The following is an 18,685-nucleotide window of genomic DNA, read 5'->3' as shown; positions in this document are numbered from 1 at the left end:
TGTCCCGCAGCCCAGACCACAAAGCCACGCAGCCGCCGTCTGAAAGGTTCTGTGCTTACTCCGGACCCCTCCCCGTCCCTTCGGCCCTGCACGGCAGACTGTTAGGGTGCCGCTTCTGCCACTCGCAGGGATGGAACCTCCATCAGTCTTCACGGAGATCCGTTACACTAAACACGGTACAACACGCAAAGTTCTTCTTTGTTCCCCAACGGGAAATTTTCGTTTTCTGAAGACAGACAAGTATATCAAACACGGGGGCTCAAACACTGAGTGTGATTACGTGTGGCCACCGAACACCTTGGACGGCCAATGTAAAAAGAGCACTCTCTACGAGAGCAGGGTGAGTATGCGGGGGCGCTCCTGGCTGTCGGGGGCTTTAAAGATAAAGACACTTCCATGCTGAAGGGTGGGGGTGACTTTGCCCGCAAGTCCCCCCGTCTGCCACGGATGACAGTAAACACTTCCAAGACATGATCTGCTTGGAGAGGAGAGGTGGTCAGTTTCTCAGAGGAGAAAGGCCTGGAGGCCCTTCCGCTAGGGGTTTTTATTGGGTTGTAATACACAGGAATATGGGGTGGCAAGGATCAAACAGTAGATAACATTTCAAAGAAACCTGAGGGCTTAGTCTGAGTCAGAGTCTGTCAGGAAGAGAGTTTTAGGGTTTCCTGCTCGGACCCTTAACATAGGAATGAAAACACTCTTAGCAGATCAGGTTTCACAGGTTTTTTAGGAATTCTTTGTATGCCAGATTTATCCCCAATATCACTCTGGCAAGGCAGGGAGCTGCGCCCCTCCCCATCAGGTTTTCAGGCTTAAGTAGATTAGAGCCAGGAAATGCTTCTCCCAGAGGACCTGGGGACTCAGGCTAAGCCACAGAGCCAGGGGCTGGGGGGGGAGGGGGGCGGCGGCAAGGGTCTATTGCTCGCTTTCTTGCAGCCCCCCAAGTCCTTCCATGATGGCCTCCCAAGTGATCGAATCTGGCTTAGGTTGCCTCTTGCTGTGAGGAGTCTTACCCATCAACAACATCAACCATGCTTTAGGGGCAGGGAGAGGAAACTGAGGCAGCGTTTGCTACAAGGGACAAGCTTTTATCTTCTGTGGTTCGCATTCCGGAGGTCACTCGCTCTTCCTTAGCCCTGGGGACATAGTTACAATTCCTGAAACCAGGCAGAGCAGTTCTCAACACTGAAGGAAGCACTCACCCCACAGAGGTAAGTGATGGTGTTAAAACATGATTATGGGCTCTCAGTGCAGAGGAGAGAAGCTTGGGGACAGGGAGTGGGAGCCAGGCCCTGCAGGAACACTGTGCTATACACTATGGCAGAACTCAAAGGACCCCCACACAGAATGGCACGTCATCTCCCTCAGTGACTGAGAAAATCTGCAACAGGGGTGTGCAAGAGAAAGCATTCGATTCAAGCCAACAGAGGCAAAGCTGAGGGGCAGATGGGACAAAGGGGAGATTGAAGAGCAAGCCCCCAGGTTGGGGAGAGCTTTGTATGGCTCTGGGAGAAAACCCATCTTTGTCACAGCCTCCCCTGCAACCCTTTTGGGGCAGCAAGTTGTAGGCGAGATCCTAGCAAAGCTCCTGAAATAAGAAGTGGCAGAAGGTTTCCTGGATGTCCCAAACCCTGGGACACAGAGCCCAGCATCGGGAGTGTGGGTTTGGGACCAGAGGGCAGTGGTTTGAATCACACTGGTGTCGATATTCCTGTGGCCTCCTTTGGAAAGAGGGACGACAACCCTCCCGGCGACTCACAGCCCCAGAGAGCGCAGAAGGCGCTGGTGCAGGGTGTCGGGCGTGGTGAGTCCTCAGAAACCAGTCAGCGCTGTCGCCACCCACGGGGCATTCCGAGCCCTGCCTCTAGCCACTGCCTTCCAAATCATTGTCAGGCCTTTGGAGTTAAACTGCTGTGTTTGATCTTGGTTATTTTACTTCTTTGAGCTTTGGTCTGTTCATCTCTAAAGGTGGGCTAATGCCTGTAACACAAAAACTGTGCCCAATACTGAAACCCTGTTATGTTAATAACCAGTGAGTATTGCTCTCCCAACCAGAGGGTCACATGCACAACTATCTTTCCTAGAGCCAAGAAAAAAAATCTGGTGAGTTCAGATTCACTGGTGTAGTCCAGGCGAGGCCTGCCCGGGTGGACGCAGTGAGAGTCCAAGAGCACTCCAGCCTGCAGGGGGCGGTGCCGTAAGTTAGGTGGTGTACGCATTCTATCAGCAGTGGGGGAGTACCACTCTGCAGCTACACAAAATAGCCCCAAACCTAAGGTTTCTGGGGCTTGTCTCGGAAAGATGCTCAGAGCTTCAGACTTTCTCTGTGTCAGTGGTGTCCGTAGTTACCTTCAGTTCCCGCAGGGAAGACAAATGTCCCTGTTGACTGGAGCTGCCACAGTGACAGCCACTCAGGCAGTGGGCCAGATTAGGTACCTGAAGGAGACCCTTGGGACAAGGCTGGTTTTGAGATGATTTCCCCGAGGTTACCTTCAGCTACCCAGGGTCTGAGACCTTGAACAAGGTCTGAGACCTTGAACAAGGAGCCTGTTGGCAAGGGTGTAACTGTTGACAATTTTTCACAGTCAGAAACTGGAAACAGAAACCCACTCTCTTCTGGTTTTAGGTGTTGTTCAGACCATTGAAGACTGTGGGTTAAGTGCATTGGATAGAATAATACAGTCAAGGATTTAAGGAATTTGGGTCCAGTTTTGAGCCCTGCCATTACCTTAGGCTTGACCTCAGCTCCATTCCTTCATCTTCTGGTCTCTTCCTCCACCTGCCCAAGCTGCCTCTGGCCGCACGCTGAGTGCCACAGCTGGAGGAATAAATTAAGTAATGGGCTTCACATCGTCACTGAGAGTGGAGTAAATTGCTTTTCCGCAGGATCCATTAGCTCGACTGAGAATATTAGCCCAGGATCCCGGGTCTATGATGGACTAGAAGGAGTAGGGTAGCATCAAGTCTAATGCCCTGCTTTGTCCCTAATGACTCGACAACAGATAAAGTGTATACAGAAGAAATGGCAAAGCAAGGACAGAAGAAAGGGCTTGGGGTGTTCAAAGAAGAGAGAAAAGATGAAGGGGTGGAGGACCCTAGGAAAAAGGGAGGCCTGAGTGGAGACGCGCAGAGAAGAGGAGATGGGAGTGGCGGGGAGAAAAACTGTACGACCGCTGAGTGAGGACGAGCAGGTCTTGAAACGAAGATTCTAATCAGACAGCCGGTCGTTGGGGTCCAATGGGAGGTATGGAGAAGAGGGCAGAGCCGAGGGACCGGCAGGTTTGTTCCAGGAAGAGGGTTCACTACCATCTCTGCCCCCTTTGGGAGCTCTCTCCACATTCCGGGGTCTCCCCCTCCTCACCCTTTGGCTGCTGGCTCTGTGAGTTGGCGTTAACACTGTTAACACCTTGAGGCATTTCACCTCTCAAAAGTGTTAGAACCTGGCAAGACCCTTCAGGTCAGAGGTCTTAAAGGCCCAGGGAGTTAATGGGTGGTCTGCTCCTGGTCAAACAATCAGTGCCAGCACGTAGGGCAGGAGACGACAGACCAACGAGAAAAAGAATAGAAGAACAAGACAATTTTATGGGAGTCTTAGTGATACCTGTTTACTCCCCAGTCCTCTGAGCTTCACCCACTGAGGATAACTAGAGTGTACAATCACCTCACACCCTCGCCTGGCCCCAACGCAGGCTCATCTATCTGCTTTGATCGATTTAGGAGTGGTGACGGAAAATTGTAGTGGTAATGGCCGCAGCTAACATGTATTGCTTACTTTAAAGCAGGTTCATCCACCATGCAGTCTTCCAGAAGCGATTTGAGGTGATTTACAGTAAAGAACGAGAGGAAGGGAAAAAGGATACACAAACACCTTGGCTGAGAACTGTAGCAAAATTAACACTTTCAGCAGTAAGTGGTTTTAGAGAGATTAACTCTTTTTTCTCTCCACCATCCTGTGAAATTGCTTTCTTTTTCATAGGATGGCCCCTCTTTATAGAGGAGGAAACTGGAAAAACCAAGATTTGACATTGTGTCCTTGGCTTGCCTTCAAAGGCCAGTAAGAAAGAAAGGAAGAAAGAAAGAAAACTTTGTAGGAGCCTGGCTACTTATTTTCAACAATAGCAACTTGTAAGCTGTTCATCAGGCAGAAAAATACGTATTCTGCCTGCCACCAAAAGATGGCCGGAGCGATGCTGTGCAGTGTCTCTCTCAGCAGGGAGCACTGAATGCCCTCCCGGCACAGGCCCGGACAACCAAGTCCTCTCTCAGAGCTTACTTGGGCCAGGAAAGCCTTGCTCCCAAACCAACTCTGTGATTCCTTGCACTTGGTAATGAGACTTATGAAAATCTTCATTTTCCCTCTGTCGCTTGGCCGTGAGGAAGGTTGAAACCAAGGGCAGTGCTCAAATGCTCTCGTTAGTCTCAGAAAGATCTTTTTCTTCTTTTTAATATTTGTATTTCATGGCAAACTATATAAGTCTCTTTGGAAGAAAGTACAGTATAAATAAACAAAAGACAAACAAAATACAATTCTGTTGGGACCACACTAGGGACCTAATACTTTACCAAAATAGTTTACATAACACCCTGAAAACTCTTTATTCCAAGAAGAGTATTCTAAACAGAATCCTGGGCAGACACTATGGTTCATGGTGTTTATCACATTTTTTATGCCTCTCAGATAGCATTCCACACCACTTTGGGTAAAGAACATCACATCTAGAGAAAATTAGCTAATTACTCTCATATGTCTTCTTCTTACAGGGATCTAATTAACATTTTGAATCTTGTCCAAAGACGTGCTCTAAAATAACCTAATTTAAATCTACATTTATCCATCAAGCTTAAAATGAAGAAGAGCTCCACTCATTCCAACTGTTCACTGGTGAATGACTCTGCTTAATTTGTAGATTTTTATTTGGTTCCAAAATTTCTTCCAGGAAGAAAGCCACGCGGTGTCCCACTGATTGACAAGCACTCTGCTCCACGCTCTAGGACCCACCCCAGGAAGCCTGTTGAGAGCCAAGATGTAATTTAATAACAAAGCCCCATCACGCCATGTTTGCTATTTTTGTGTGATTGATCCTTTCAGAGAACGAAGCCTTTCGTTTCTAGAACTTTCCTTACAGGTATGAGTTCCTCTGCCTCAGCCTACTTGATTTTAGTAATTTAAAGCAGTGTGACTATAATGGCTTCATTTTATTTCTTCATTCTATTCCTTAGAAGCATTTTTTTATGTTATTAAATGTATAGGGGGTGGCATTGGTTAAAAAATTATGTAGGTTTTAGTGCAGAATTCTGCGATACATCTTCTGTATATTGCACTCTGTGTTCACCATCCAAAGTCAAATTTCCTGTTATCATATATTTGACCCCTTTTACCCGTTACTGCCTCCTCTCCACCCTCCTTTCCCCCTGGCAACAAACAAACAAGGCAAACAAATAAAAACTCACAGATACAGATAACAAAAGCATTTCATTTGAGTGTTCAAAATGTGCAACTGGACAGAGCCGGTCATCAGGGCACTGGCAGGGACCATGTGTCACTGTGAAACATTTTCGTCCAGGGAGCGGACTTTGTAATCAACATGCTGGCAGGTGTTTTTGTTGCCCATTTTAGTTACATTACCAACAGGGAAAAAGTTATTTCAGAAAAGAAGCTTCATTTTGCCAATTTAGAAGTGGCTTCGGAATTTCATCCAAAGGTCTCTGAAAAACAGACATTGGCCTTGGTGCTGGTGCATCAAATAAACTGCAAATGAAACAAACAAGCTGGCCTCTTACTGAAGGTGTGGTTGCAGAGCCCCGTGACTCTGCGTGCCAGGGACTTTATCCGGCACATTTCTGAACTTTGCAAAATTAATTGTGCTGAAGAGAACATCATCAAACGCGTCCGGCACACAGAGTAAACATCTTCAAACCATGATTCTGTGCCATCAAACGCTTTCCAGCTAATTTCATTTGGTGCATTACTATGAAAGAAAATCGAAGCCAAGTGAAACTGCGGAAATGGGAACAATGCAGGGAGGAAAAATCTCACCCCATTAAAGGAACCGTTTCTCCTCCGCACAAATAAGCCCACCACGCCTTGGAGGCAAGACTAGAAGGCTCCAGGATATTCTTAGAACGCCCCGCGGGCCCTGTTGTGCTGAGGGAGCCTTGCACTGGGAAGGAGGAAGGTGGCCTGAGCAGCAGCGCCCTGGCCCTAGGAGCATTTTAGGTGTATGTACTAGACCCTCCCCTCGCCCCACTTCGCGGCGCACAAGCTGGTTTTCGTGTGTATTTACTGAAGAAGCTAAAACAAGGCGCCACGTTTTCCTCTGTGCTATGCACTGTTTGCAAAGCGCATTAACAGCGTGTGGGCAGGCGTTCTCCTTCCCGCGGGGCCTCCTCGCGCTAGGCCGGCCTTGCGTGAGGATTTGCACCGGCCCGCCTTGCGGCTCCGCTCTCTCCGGCTCTCCCACGACCTTCCGAGACTGGCCTCTGGATTGGCCTCGCCGCGGAAGCACCATTCTTGGCGCTCGGGCCCGGCGCGTGGCCGCTCTCCTCCGGCTCTCCGAGGAGGCCTAGCGGGCGATCGCCGGACCAGCGCAGCCAGGCCTGGCGGTGGAGAACGGGGTCGGCAACGGGCACGCGCGGGCAGCTTCCGGCGGGGGCGCGCGGGGCGCCGGCGGCGGGGCGGGGCGGGGCGGGGGGCGGGGCCGGGGCCGCAGCGCCCCCAGCCGAGTGGCTTGCAGGCACCGCCCCCGCGCGCCGCAGTCCGGGTTGGAGCGTCTCCTCCGTGGCCGTGGCGTGACCGTTGCCTCCGCGCGGCTCTGGCGGCGGCAGCGGCTCCCGGGGCTCGCAGAGGGCAGCGGGCAGCCCCTGGCCCGCGGCCACCTCTAGCAGTCAGGGCTGGGACAGGGGGGCGAGGAGACGGCGGCGGGTAGTGCCCGGCCCTCCTCGCCTCCAGCCCGGAGCGACTGCGGACTCCGGGCAGTCCCCCGGCTGCGGCCAACGCAGCGGAGCGGCCGGCGGGGGATGGCGAGATAGCGGCGGTAGAACGGCCCGTGAGTGCCCGGGGCGGGTGGGCGCGGCGCGGGCAGTGGGAGCTGCGGAGCCCGGAGCCCGGTCCCGTGGGCGCGTCGCGGCGAGCGCCTGGCGGCCCGGGCAGCGGTGGGGGCATCGCTTCGGTCGGCTCTGGTCTCTGGTCTCAGAGAGCATCCGAGACGGGTGACCTGGGTGGGGGGAGGGGGAAGCGCTCGGAGTCGTGCCGCTCTGTGCGCGCCCTGAGGCCACTCTCAGGTCCGGGAGGGCGCAGACTACGGGGCTTCGAACTTCTGCCCCTACGTAGGGCATTAAGTTCTGAGGCCAGAGGATATCGGGAGTGGGGGGTGGGGGTGGGGAGGAGATTTAATTTTTATTCTGTCTGTATTTTTATATGCTCATATCCCAGGCGCTATATTGATTAAATCCAAAGTTAAAGTCTTCGCAATTACAGTTAGGCTTCATGACAAATGCCACTTCTGGCGTGTTGTCTAACGGCACAGGCTGCAACCGTGAGTCCTGTCCTACAGAAAACTGCATATCAGGGTTGCGGATTTACATCTAGGCTTGAATAACGCGATTCTTTCTGTTCCTCATCTTTTGCTAGCAAAAATATATGAAGTCTTTTACTTACTGTAGGGTATCTTTGTGTTTCTTTTTATATGCCTGTGTTTAATACAGTCAACTATTGATACACTGCGAGTGGCATTTGTGTGGAAGTTATTTTTTTTAGCATTTCTTTTTATGTGTTTTTTAAAATTACATTCAACAGAAAAGTTTGCTTAAAGCTTTCCTTCCTATTTGTTCATTTTCATTTTCAGATTTAGTTTTAAACAGTTACTTGAAGTGAAATTAATGTGACTTAATAGAATCAGTCAGTCAGGGATAGGAAAATGATCCCTAACCTACATGTAAAGCAATCTCCCCTCCCCCACAAATGACAACGCTTTAAAAGCGTTTGGTGCAAATGATGCTTGCCCCTCCCCTTACCTGATTATTTTGCTGCAGATCTGAAGTCATATTTCACTGATATCAGAGGGTTGCTTGTCTGAGCCTGGCAGAGGAAAGGAAACCCGAGAATGGAGTGTTTTTATTGTAAAACAGGAGACAGTCCCCTCACTTGTTTCTTACTTGGACTTTCTGTTTTGTGGCCAGGTCGAACCAGTGTTGCTTTGTAGGCTTCATTAGGTAGGCACACGCTCAGCTGAAATCCGAGGTATGTTTTTTAGGTGAACTGCGCAGCTGTTTCTCCCCCAAGAATCCAGTGGAGGCTTATTTGCTTTGTAATAGGTCACAGCAAGCACGCCTCTCTTCTGGGAATTAAGGATCAGGAATGGTGCAGTTGAAGAGAACAAACTTTTGTGGTTTTTGAATGCTTTTGCTTTTTGATGGCCATTCCTGAATAATAAGTTTGCAATGACAGGAAATATTTCAATACTTCAAATTATCCTATTAATGTGTGGGACAAGCAGTCCGTGCACACTGTGAAAGATTCAGAAGATGCAGACAGGTATAGAATGGAACGCATATACCTCTCCCCAGTGCCCCACTGCACCCTGTTCTCCCCAGTAACCAGGGTTACTAGCTCCTTGCTTATGTCTTTCCAGATGTGGCATATGTTAGTATACACGTTTAGTATGTGTTCTTTTTATTTGTCTTTCCACAAGTAACGACACATGGTATACTCTGTTCCGCACCAGCTCCCGCCCTCCCCTTGGAGGACAACATCTTGGCAGTCTCTCCGTCAGTACCTAAGAGAGCTGTCTCACTCCCTAGCAGCTGCTGAGCACTCCATTAAGGAGAAACCATAATTGATTTAACCTCTTCTTTATAGAGATAGGTGGAGGTTGTTTGTAATGTATAAAATTGTAAAACATTAGTTTTTGAGGTTTTTAAGTGGATTTCAATCATTGCCAAAGGCCCGCAGAAGTAATTTACTTCTTTGCAGCACATTCCAGGAAATAAATGCCTCTTTACTCCAACGAACACCTTTTGTTTTTAGGGAATTTCCAAGGGATCCATAAGAGTCCTTGGTGTCTTTGTGATGAAGCGGCGAGGGCCAGGAACTAAAGTCACATTCCTTGATTAACACCTTAGCGCTTTGTTTTAACACAAGGAATAAAAGGAGAGACATAGATTTTTAAGAATAATCTTCAAGAAAAATTCTTTAGAGTTTAAATGTTCTTGAACACGGAGAAAAGACTTATACCATCGATTAAGTTGAACCCGACAGCAGTTTGTTTTATGAAACTAGTTTGCCACCAGGCACTGAAATCCCTCCCTGCTGCGCATGTTCACCAATGTCTCAAATTTTAATGTTGCTCTGATGTTGTTACGGATGGCACAGTTTGGGGGGAGGTTATTGGTAAGTCTTAAAGGGGAATATGCTTTTAGAAAATATTTGACTCTTTCATTTTAAGTTAAAAATTAAATTCTCAGAGTGCTTTCAGAACAATAAATTGTGGAAGTAGTGCTAATGCTAGAAGTTGAGCCTAATACATCATAAAATTTGAGTATTAGCCGCTGGTGAGCTTCATATTTCCATCACATTTATTCTTGAGACTGTTTCTAAGACTAGTGCAAGCAATAATGACCTTTTTGTTTTAACTGATCAAACACGTTTTAGCACTTAAGGTGTTTGCCTTTTCCTTTATTATTTGGTACCTGTCCTCACGGTACAAAACGGCTAGTATTGGTTATATTCGCTCTTCCTAAGTAAGTATTTATTGAGCATTTGTTATACTATTTCAGGCAACTTTATAGGCACTGAGAATGCAGCAGGGCGTGACTGACTGGCCCCACTCTAATGAGTTCACCTCGTAGTGGGAGAGGCAGAAAGCAGAGGAGCAATAAAGGAGATAACATCAAAGAGTGCTAAGTGCTGGAAGGGCGGTAAAGCAGGGGCGGTGCTGCTGGTTTAGACTGCGTGCCTCTAGAAACCTCTCCGAGAGGGAAAGGTTTGAGCAGAGAGTTGAAGGACAGAAAAGAAGCCTGTGTTTTTGGAGATCTGGAGGGAGAGCAGCTGAGGCTGAGGGAACAGCAAGTGCAAAGGCCCTGGGGTGGGGCCGAGCCTCAGGGGCCCAAAACAGAGGCTGCCCCTGTGGCTGGAGTTTATGATGAAGGGGGCGAGTGGCAGGCTGGACAGAGCAGGCAGCAGGCGCTGGGATCATGCCCTGTACGTTTGCATATATCAAAGAATGTTTACAGAAGTGGAAAGGAGACCTTGGACGGTGGAATTTCTCCACCTGTTGTTTGCTCCAGCAGGGTTGGTTCCCCAGCATCAGGAACAGCCTCGGTCACAATGGGCGGGGAATATTTGTTGAATTAATAAATAATCAAAGAGTTAAAAAATAGTCTTGCTCGATTTGGGCCAGAACACTTAGATTCAGAAGTCCTTTATCTGAGCTTACCACCTGGGCTCCGGCCCTTGATACCACCAGATCCGCCACATTGTTGCCACAGCCTCTCCAATTATTGCTGAAGTCACTCGCATTTGATTGCTCTTCTCTGAAATTAAAGTATGAAGCCTTAAAGACCATACCTCATTTTCCAGGACATTATAGTGGTTTCTAAGTCAGAACTTTACCTTGATTTCAGTGGATTAGCCATTTGCTTAAGTTGTAAAATCTTCAAAGATGCCCCCCCCCACACACACACACACATTTTGTACCGAATGTTTCATTCTTCTGGGCCGATGCCAGGCCGATGAGCACATATATGTTCTGTGCGCTGGTGCTGCTGTCCTCACGGAAGGAGTGTGTGCGTGCTCTATTTCAGGGAATGTCAGGAACCATGGTACTTCCTCTTCCCACGTCCAAGCTGTCATTCTAAATATATGTTCCTTTATGTTCACTGGAAGCTCGGGAAATGAATTTTGTGCCAAGCAATTGTTGTAGACATCTAATAAGCATCTGCTCTATCTGCCTTGACGGTGGCTTTGGGCTCCTGTTCAACATCAGGAGTCCGGGGATCTTGCAGAATGAGGGTTTTTGATTTTTTGATTTCCCGTTCTACTTGGTTGGTGCCAGGGCCCCCCAAGTTGTTTCCGTGGGAGATGATTTTACCCTCCATCCCTCTCTCACAGGCTACAGGCTCTGTGCAAGCACCATCAGGGGTGGGTTCTCTGACTCCGAGCTCTTCTTCAGTCACCTTTGTCACCGTCATTGAAGTGAAGGCCCTCCGGGCTGAGAGCAGACGCTGGAAGCACCTGTGGTTTGGGGAACTGGCTGTGGTGACCGTAGGGACTTGGGCGTTTGGGGTCCAGTGCTCTCACAACTTCCTGTGCATTTCCTTTGTGAACTGTAGAGACGAGGACTTGCCCCTTTGTCTTACACTGTCTGAAATCACAGCACACCTTCTCACCAGCCACTGCTGCTGTTGCTCATGGGAGCAGAGGTTGTGTTTTATGGTTTTATGTTGCAAGTTGAGGGGAAAACTTCTGGTGGGCAAATTTTGTATGTACTTTGGCACAGAGATGATGCATTCTTGGTCCTTACCTGTTTGTAGAGCATGTATGGAGGAAGACTTGGAATCATTCTCTGCGCCTGTAGGTGAAAGTGCGTGTGTTTCCTACATTATTAGGTGGCAATATCCTGAAAGACCACAAGGAGGCGATATTAGTTCCTGAAAGTCCTCATGTGGCTCTTCCCTATAGGGGGCGGTGGTACGGAGGCCCCTTGCTCTGCCTTCCTCAGATTGCTGAAAGCAGCAGAGTCCTCCCAGGAGACCCTGGGTCCAGTTGAAGTGGTGGTGGCAGGAGAATCCGGTGGCAAGGAACACGTGGTGGCAGAAGCAGTGATTCCCAGTTCTAATATTAGAAATGCTAATGGAGCAGTGAGTTGTAAACATTCTGTGGACAGAATCGTGTGTCTGTTGAGTCTGTTGAGTTCGGGGTGGAGGGAGCGGCAGAGAAGTAGAAATTCCCCACCAGCACTTCAGTGCTGCAGCCCCGAGGGTGCCAGCGTGCCCCCTTCAAGCTGGGGTGCCCGTCATCCCCTCCCCCCCACCGGCCTGGAGGCTCCCTGCCATGCCTGTTTTGTGTTTCATGCAGTAGCGTTTACAGCCCAGCACAAATGCGGAGGAGGCAGGCACAGCGCAGAAATCTTTTCTAAGAAACAGTGATGAAGTCAGGAACATAAATCTTCCTCTGTGTCTCATTAGAGCCTCATCCTGTGTCTAGTCACTCCGGAACACCGGGGTTGTCAGCGTTTTACTGTAGCTGTAAAAGTTAACTTTTTTTTTTTTTGAAAGCCTGGTTCTGATTTCATGGAAGAACAATACAGAGCTTGAAATGCAGAGCTCTTATGATTAGTAGGAACTGAAACATTATATTAAAACCAGAGGACACATAGAGTCTGAGAACCAGGGGAGACCTCGGGTCATCCCGTCGTCCTCTGGTGAAGTTTATGGATGAAGCAGCCGAGACCAAGAGGTGGTGGCGTTCAGGCAGGAGTCAGATAAGTGAAGAGGGAAGAGGATTTTGAGAACTTCAGGTTGCACACTAGCTAGAAGGTAGTGTTGACAAAATTTGAAGGAATATACAGTTTCCTGAGTTTCTTGTTAAAAAATGGGCATGTTGCTACTAAAGCCCAAACTGTTCAGCCTCATTCTGCCAGGAGGACACATTAAGAGTTGATGTTTTATTTGCAAGCTTGGGAATCTTTCCGAGCCTGGTGTCACTGGACTTCCTAACAGTCATCCCTTTAATTCTGTCTGGTGAGGTAGGACACCTTTAAAGTTTTATATTTAGTATTTGAAAATATATATACTTTAAAATCTAGCACTTGTTGTCAAATTGTTTATTGTTTTCTAGATATATTTTACTAATAGAGACACTGTTTTTTTTTTAGATTTAGGGCCATAGGGGGATTTGATTGTTTAAATACGAATCTAGCAAACTAGACAGTTTTGAAAATTGTCACTTCCAAATGCTGCTGGTGGGTGTTTCAATTGTCATAACTTTCCAGGAGGGCAGTTTTGTATCACTCATCGAAAGCCTCAAAAATGTGCCATGTCCCTTAGGCATTTCCACCACTAGGAATTTAAGGAAAAAAACCGCAAAGCATGAGTACAGAAACCAGGCCAGAGGAGTGATCCTCACCTACACAGGGCGTGCGGACACAGTATTCCTGTAGTCCCCCACGCGTCGTCCCCCGGCACACTGACTCTTACCTTGGTGGGAGTCCGCTTAGCGGAGTGAATGTCTTGAAATTAGGAGGGGTGTGTTGTCTGAGAGTTTGGGGAAGGCTCATCTCCAGAACTGGTGACCTCCACAGAAAGTGCATGCAAAAGAACCACCTCTAATTTAAAAAATGATTTCTGTGGCTTTGTTATTTATGATGTGATAACCATTATAAACTAGAAACAACTTAAGTGCTCAGTAATAGGGAGATTGACTACACCAAAGGTGGCACACATGTGTAATGGAGAGCCATGTCTGCACCGAGCGTGAGATAGGGGAACGTCTGCTGATGTGGGAAGGTACTCAGAGCTTGTGAACCGAAAAAGCAGATTACAGGACAGTGTGTGTAAGTTGATCTAAGGTCTTTGGTTTTGGAGGGTAAGTGTGAGAGAGAGAGCTGGTGTGTGTGTGTGTGTGTGTGTGTGTGTGTGTGTATGAGAGAGAGAGAGAATATGGCAGGAAGATTATATACCGAATGTTAGATGAGATTATCTTTGTGTGTTGAAATTATAGATGACTGTTACTCTTTTTATTTTCCTGATGTCCAACCTGAAAAGCATGTATATTCTAAAGGGAGTGAGATGAGATCCTGTTTCCCATTTGCAGGTTGTGTGACCTTGGGCACATTCTGTGTCTGTGTCCTTATCTGGAAAATGGGAGCAGTGACGTCCAGCTGATCGTGCCCACACGTGGAGGCAGATACGGGTCTGGGGTGATGATCGAGGCCCCCAGTCTACAGGGCGGGCAAAAGTAGCTGTGCAGTTGGGAACAAAACACAGTTTATTCTTGTACCGTTATTTATTTGTTATTGTATTATTTTCATACAAAGGACTGCAAACCTACTTTTGTCCCACCCTCTATTCCTGTTAATACAAGATTTCTAAGCAGAATAACTTTGTTTTATAATGTACCATCAAACTGTTATGAAAAGCATTTCTGGACATTCCGACAGAATATTCCATTGCTTCTGGTCACTGGGAAATATTTTGTTGACTTTTTATTTACTTTAAAACAAATACTTTCCGTTTCCAAGAAATTTTATTTTGAGTTGAAGGCATTTTTTTCTCCTGCTGTTGTTTTCAGTAATCCTGTATGGTCAGTTCTTGAAGGTCAGGGTTGGATCTTCTTTTAGAAAGGTGTTAGAATGCAGTGCGATTCATTCATCAGGAACTAGTAAGGGCCTGTGTGTGTGTGTGTGTGTGTGTGTTTTGTTTTGTTTTTGCCAGGCAGTGGGTGAGCGTCAGACAGGCAGCAGTGCCCAGGAAGGGCATGCCCTACCCCTTGAATGACATGGGAAGTGACCAGTACCATTCAGAGCCAGGGGCACACCCAAAATAAAGATGTTACAGTTGACCATCAAGGAGGCCTCCTTTCCTCTGAAATTTTAAGAGAGACTTTGTTGTCATCCTACTTTTCAGCGAACACAAACACTTCTCCTGCTTATTCCACATATTACAAGAGGAGCAGACTAGGCTATTTCTCCTTGACATTCACCGATGATTTAGTGATGCCTTATATTATACATGTGTGCGAATATCCTAGGCTAATAGTCTTAAAATTGCTGCTATATATCTTCTGGAGGGACTTGCCTTTTTGAGATTATCTTTTATGAAACTACGGAGGTGGGTGCCTACCAATAAATTTAGGGTGAATGGAAATCACGGGCGTTCTGCTTGGGAAATTCCAGCACGTAATCCTGCTGAGGATGAGAGCAGTAAGGCATTCAGCTTAAAATAATGTTTTTATCTGACAGTATCTGACATTAATTTCATAATTATTTCCTTATGCAGGGACAGTTTTTCTTGAGTTGGCAACAGTCGTAAATATTTTGATATGAAGTAGACCTTCAGTGGTCACGAAAGATGTCTTGGAACACCCAGGACAGACACGGGCTTGGGGTCTCACGTCCCTCTCCCACGCAGCCTGATGGAAGGGGCCTGTCTCACACGTCATCTTTCCTCGCTCTTGCTTGCATAGCGAGTGGCGAGGTACATCACGGGCTGGGGCCACCAGCGAAGTCAGCGTTTTGTTCTTCGTATTTGTCACCTTTTTTCCTGTCCCCACCATTGTTTTTTGTGGCCCACTTTACTCCCCTTGTCCCCGTTGGAACCACCAGTTAGCTTCCTTTTTTTTTTTTTTTTTTTGGTTAAAAAGTCACTTTTACGAGGAAGTACTCTTTATTCCCCTTTGTGAGAGGTACTGACTGAGTACGTCGTGGCAAAGAGAGCAGCCACGCTGCGTTGACATGCAGACGTTAGGCTGTGGCTGGATGAAGAACCGTGCCAACCTGCCCTCTCTCCCACGCCGGCTCCATTAACATTGCAGACAGCGAGCTCGCCACCGAGGCTCTGCTGCTGGGAGCAGAGGCCCTCGTGCAGGCGCCCTGGGGGTCCTGTGCAGAGCCCAGCCGTCCATCTGCCTTTCGTCCTTAGGCTTTCCACAGAGACAGCCACGGCTGTTTCGCTTGCTCCTTAATTCTACTAAAGGACAGACAGCGGTGATAGAGGCGGTGATGGCAGCTGAAATTCGCCTCCTTTTGGGGGCCCCCGAGAAGGAAAGATGGGGAAGGAGCAATGTCAGCTGAGCTTTGAAGGACCAGCTGGTGTGGGTTGAACGGATGAGGGATCGTGGATGACAAGGGCATCTGGAGAGGGGGAGCATTGTGTGCAGGGGCAGGGGGGCGACAGCCTGGTGTGTCGGGGGCACTCTGCACAGGGCCTGTGGGGAGAAGTGGGACCGGGAAGTTGCGCCTAACTTCCAAGAGACAGTGGGAGCCTCGTTTCTGCTTGGCCAGGGACAGCCATCGAAAATTGCACTTGGCGCGGGAGACCGACATCTGGAAAAGTGGCTGTGAGTTGTGCTGGAGAGGACCTGGGGTCTGGAGGCAGGGAGGAGTGGCAGAGCAGGTCCAGGGAAGAGCCCCCAACCCACCGCAGCCAGGCTGGGCTGGAAGCCTGTCTGTGTTTTCGTAGTAATGGCGGGGCAGCAGCACTGGTGCACAGGCCACGGTACTGACCTCAAGCTCCTCCCGCCCCTAAAGCTGCTGATTAAACTCACTGACGAAGCGCTGATGTGCTCAGAGCTCTCACACACAAACCTGTGATGCCTTCCCGTTAAGCGGCTACACGTGCAAGGTGTCCCCCAGTGCGGGTGGTATCAGAGAAAGGCAACGCCCTGGCTGGTGTGGCTCAGTAGGCTGGACCGTCGTCCTTAAACGAAAGTTTGGGGGTTCAGTTCCTGGTCATGGCACATGCCGAAGTTGCAGGTTCAGTCCTGGGTCCAGGACCACATGGGAGGCAACTGATCAGTGCTTTTTTCACTGGTTCTGTCCCCTCCTCTCTCCCTTCTCTCTCTTAAAGCAATGAAAAAATGTCCTTGGGTAAGGATTAAAAAAACAAGTAGGGAGGAAAAAGGAGGCAGTGAAGGCTGGAGTGACAGAGTAGTAGAGCTAAAGCTAGTGCCCGTCAGAGGGTACGAACTTGCAGTTGGGTGAATCGGCTTTGGGGGTCTAATGGACAGTGTGGTGACTAGTTGATAACACTGCGTTGTGCACTTGAAATTTGCTGGGAGAGTAGATCTGAAGGTTTTCCCCCACACACAGCAGAGAAGGTAACTGAAGTGACAGATGTGGTCATTAACTTGATTGTGGTGGTCGTTTTGCGGTGTACGGGTGTAGCAGATCGTCACGCTGTACACTGAACACACACAGTTTTATTTGTCACTCATACCTTGGTAAAGCTGGGGGGAGAGTAGGTTGCACCTATGGAGAGATGGAATAAGAATACTTTGAGTAAGATCTTTATTGAAGTGAAAATTTATAATAATTTGGGCATTCATAAAGACAATAATAGCTTCTGTTTCTTATTAGTACCTTCATGTTGCGTTACCTACTTAGGAATTTTTCAGACTAAAAAAGGTCCTCTACTTGTAACGCCACTGCAGTACGGGCTTTTAGACGCACCTTGTGGTGAAGTGAGGAGCCAACACATACCCTCTTTTCTTTCTTTTTCTATTTGTCCTCACCCAAGGGCATCTTTCCACAACTTTAGAGAGAGGGGAAGGGGGGGAGAGAGAGACGTTGATGGGAGAGCGAAGCATCAACGGTTGCTTGGACCGGGATTGCACACACTGAGACCAGGGGTTGAACCCTCAACTTTCCGGTTACAGGACGGCACGGCGCTCCAACCAACTGAGCCACACCAGCCAGGGCATGCCTGCTTTTTCTTTGTAAAGGTTTTATTTATTTGTTTGTTTGTTTATTTATTTATTTTAGAGAGGGAGAGGGAGAGACAAAGAAAGGGAGAGAAGCATCATTGTGTGGTTGCATCTTGTGTGCCCCCCACTGGGGACCTGGCCCAAAACCCAGGCATGTGCCCTGAGTGGGAATCGAACCAGCAACCCTTTGATTTGCAGGCCATCACTCAACCCACTGAGCCACACTGGCCAGGGCCTCTTTTTCTTATTTTGGCAGTTATGTTACATTATTGGCGCATTTCAGTGACCAGCCTTTTGTCTCCTTCAGCCTGTATTTGTTCACTTTCTGCGTGTTACTGCTGTCATCATTTGATTTTTGGATGCTGAAATTATCAATGCTAAATTAATCTTACTGGATTTATTTGCTGGATTAATCCATCAGAGTCCTCATTACTCCATCCAACATAGTTGCTGTTTTGCCCATGTTTTGATCTGCAGATTTGGTGAACGTGACTCCTGTGTCTCTGCCCCACTCATTCGTCACAGTGCCGAGAGCTCTGTCACGTCTGTCCATGACCTTTTCCAAGTCGACAGCGTCCGTCAGTTTGCACCCTCTGAGTCAGGATCGTGTGGTGAAAGAATACCCTTCACTGTTTTTTTTTAAGATTTAATTAATTTATTTTTTAGAAAGAAGAAAAGGAGGAAAGAGTGGGAGAGAAACATCCATGTGCAAGATAGATGGGTTGCCTCTCGCATACTGGGTCCATCCAAGGACCCAGTCCTCTGCCCAGGCATGTGCTCTCACTGGGAATCGAACCTGCTACCCTTTGGGTTGCCGGATGATGTCCAACCAACTGAGCCACACCAGTCAGGGCACAACCTGTATTTCTGCATCTTGCTCATAATATTTCTCAAGTGTTAGATCTAAGACCTTGTTCAGACCCAGACACGTCCTGGCTGTTTCTGACCCTTGCTTTCCCCATGCAGCGGCTGGCTGAGTGAGGCGAGGAGGTGGGGCCGGGGCACACTTCTCCAGGGTCCCCTTCCCAGTGCCGTCTGCGGTGCATCCAGGGGCAGCAGCCAGCTCACATGTCACCGCTCCGTGGCATCTGCTGTCTTGTCAGAGTGTCCCTTTCCTAAATAATTCTGCCAAATGCCAGTTATTTCAGGATGTGTATGCCGCTCTTATGTAGAAGGTTCAAGAAAATGTAAGGTAACATTTCAAAGTTGTTTCTTTTTAAGAAGCATTTGTATTCTAAGGTTTGGGATTAAACAATACTATAAAGA

General features: G+C 48.2%; 1 protein-coding gene across 3 annotated transcripts in view; it reads left to right on the top strand.

Annotated features, from left to right (window-relative positions):
- The first annotated feature begins 5,726 nt into the window (after positions 1-5,726).
- The window catches only part of LIFR (LIF receptor subunit alpha), a 65,838-nt gene continuing 52,879 nt past the window's right edge, over positions 5,727-18,685 (top strand). Inside the window, exon 1 of one of the 3 annotated variants that reach the window (XM_037063210.1) lies at positions 5,727-6,217. The gene's annotated coding sequence lies outside the window, so the exon portion shown is untranslated. Of the gene's footprint in view, positions 6,218-6,740; positions 7,047-18,685 lie in introns of those variants that run through there. The other 2 variants (XM_037063207.1, XM_037063208.1) reach the window with 2 other exon arrangements.

Source organism: Sturnira hondurensis, unplaced genomic scaffold, assembly GCF_014824575.4.
Source record: "Sturnira hondurensis isolate 20B ecotype Veracruz unplaced genomic scaffold, ASM1482457v3 Scaffold0014384, whole genome shotgun sequence".
NCBI lineage: Eukaryota > Metazoa > Chordata > Mammalia > Chiroptera > Phyllostomidae > Sturnira > Sturnira hondurensis.
Note: the sequence above shows the minus strand (reverse complement) of the source record. Positions and strands in the feature narration are given on the sequence as shown.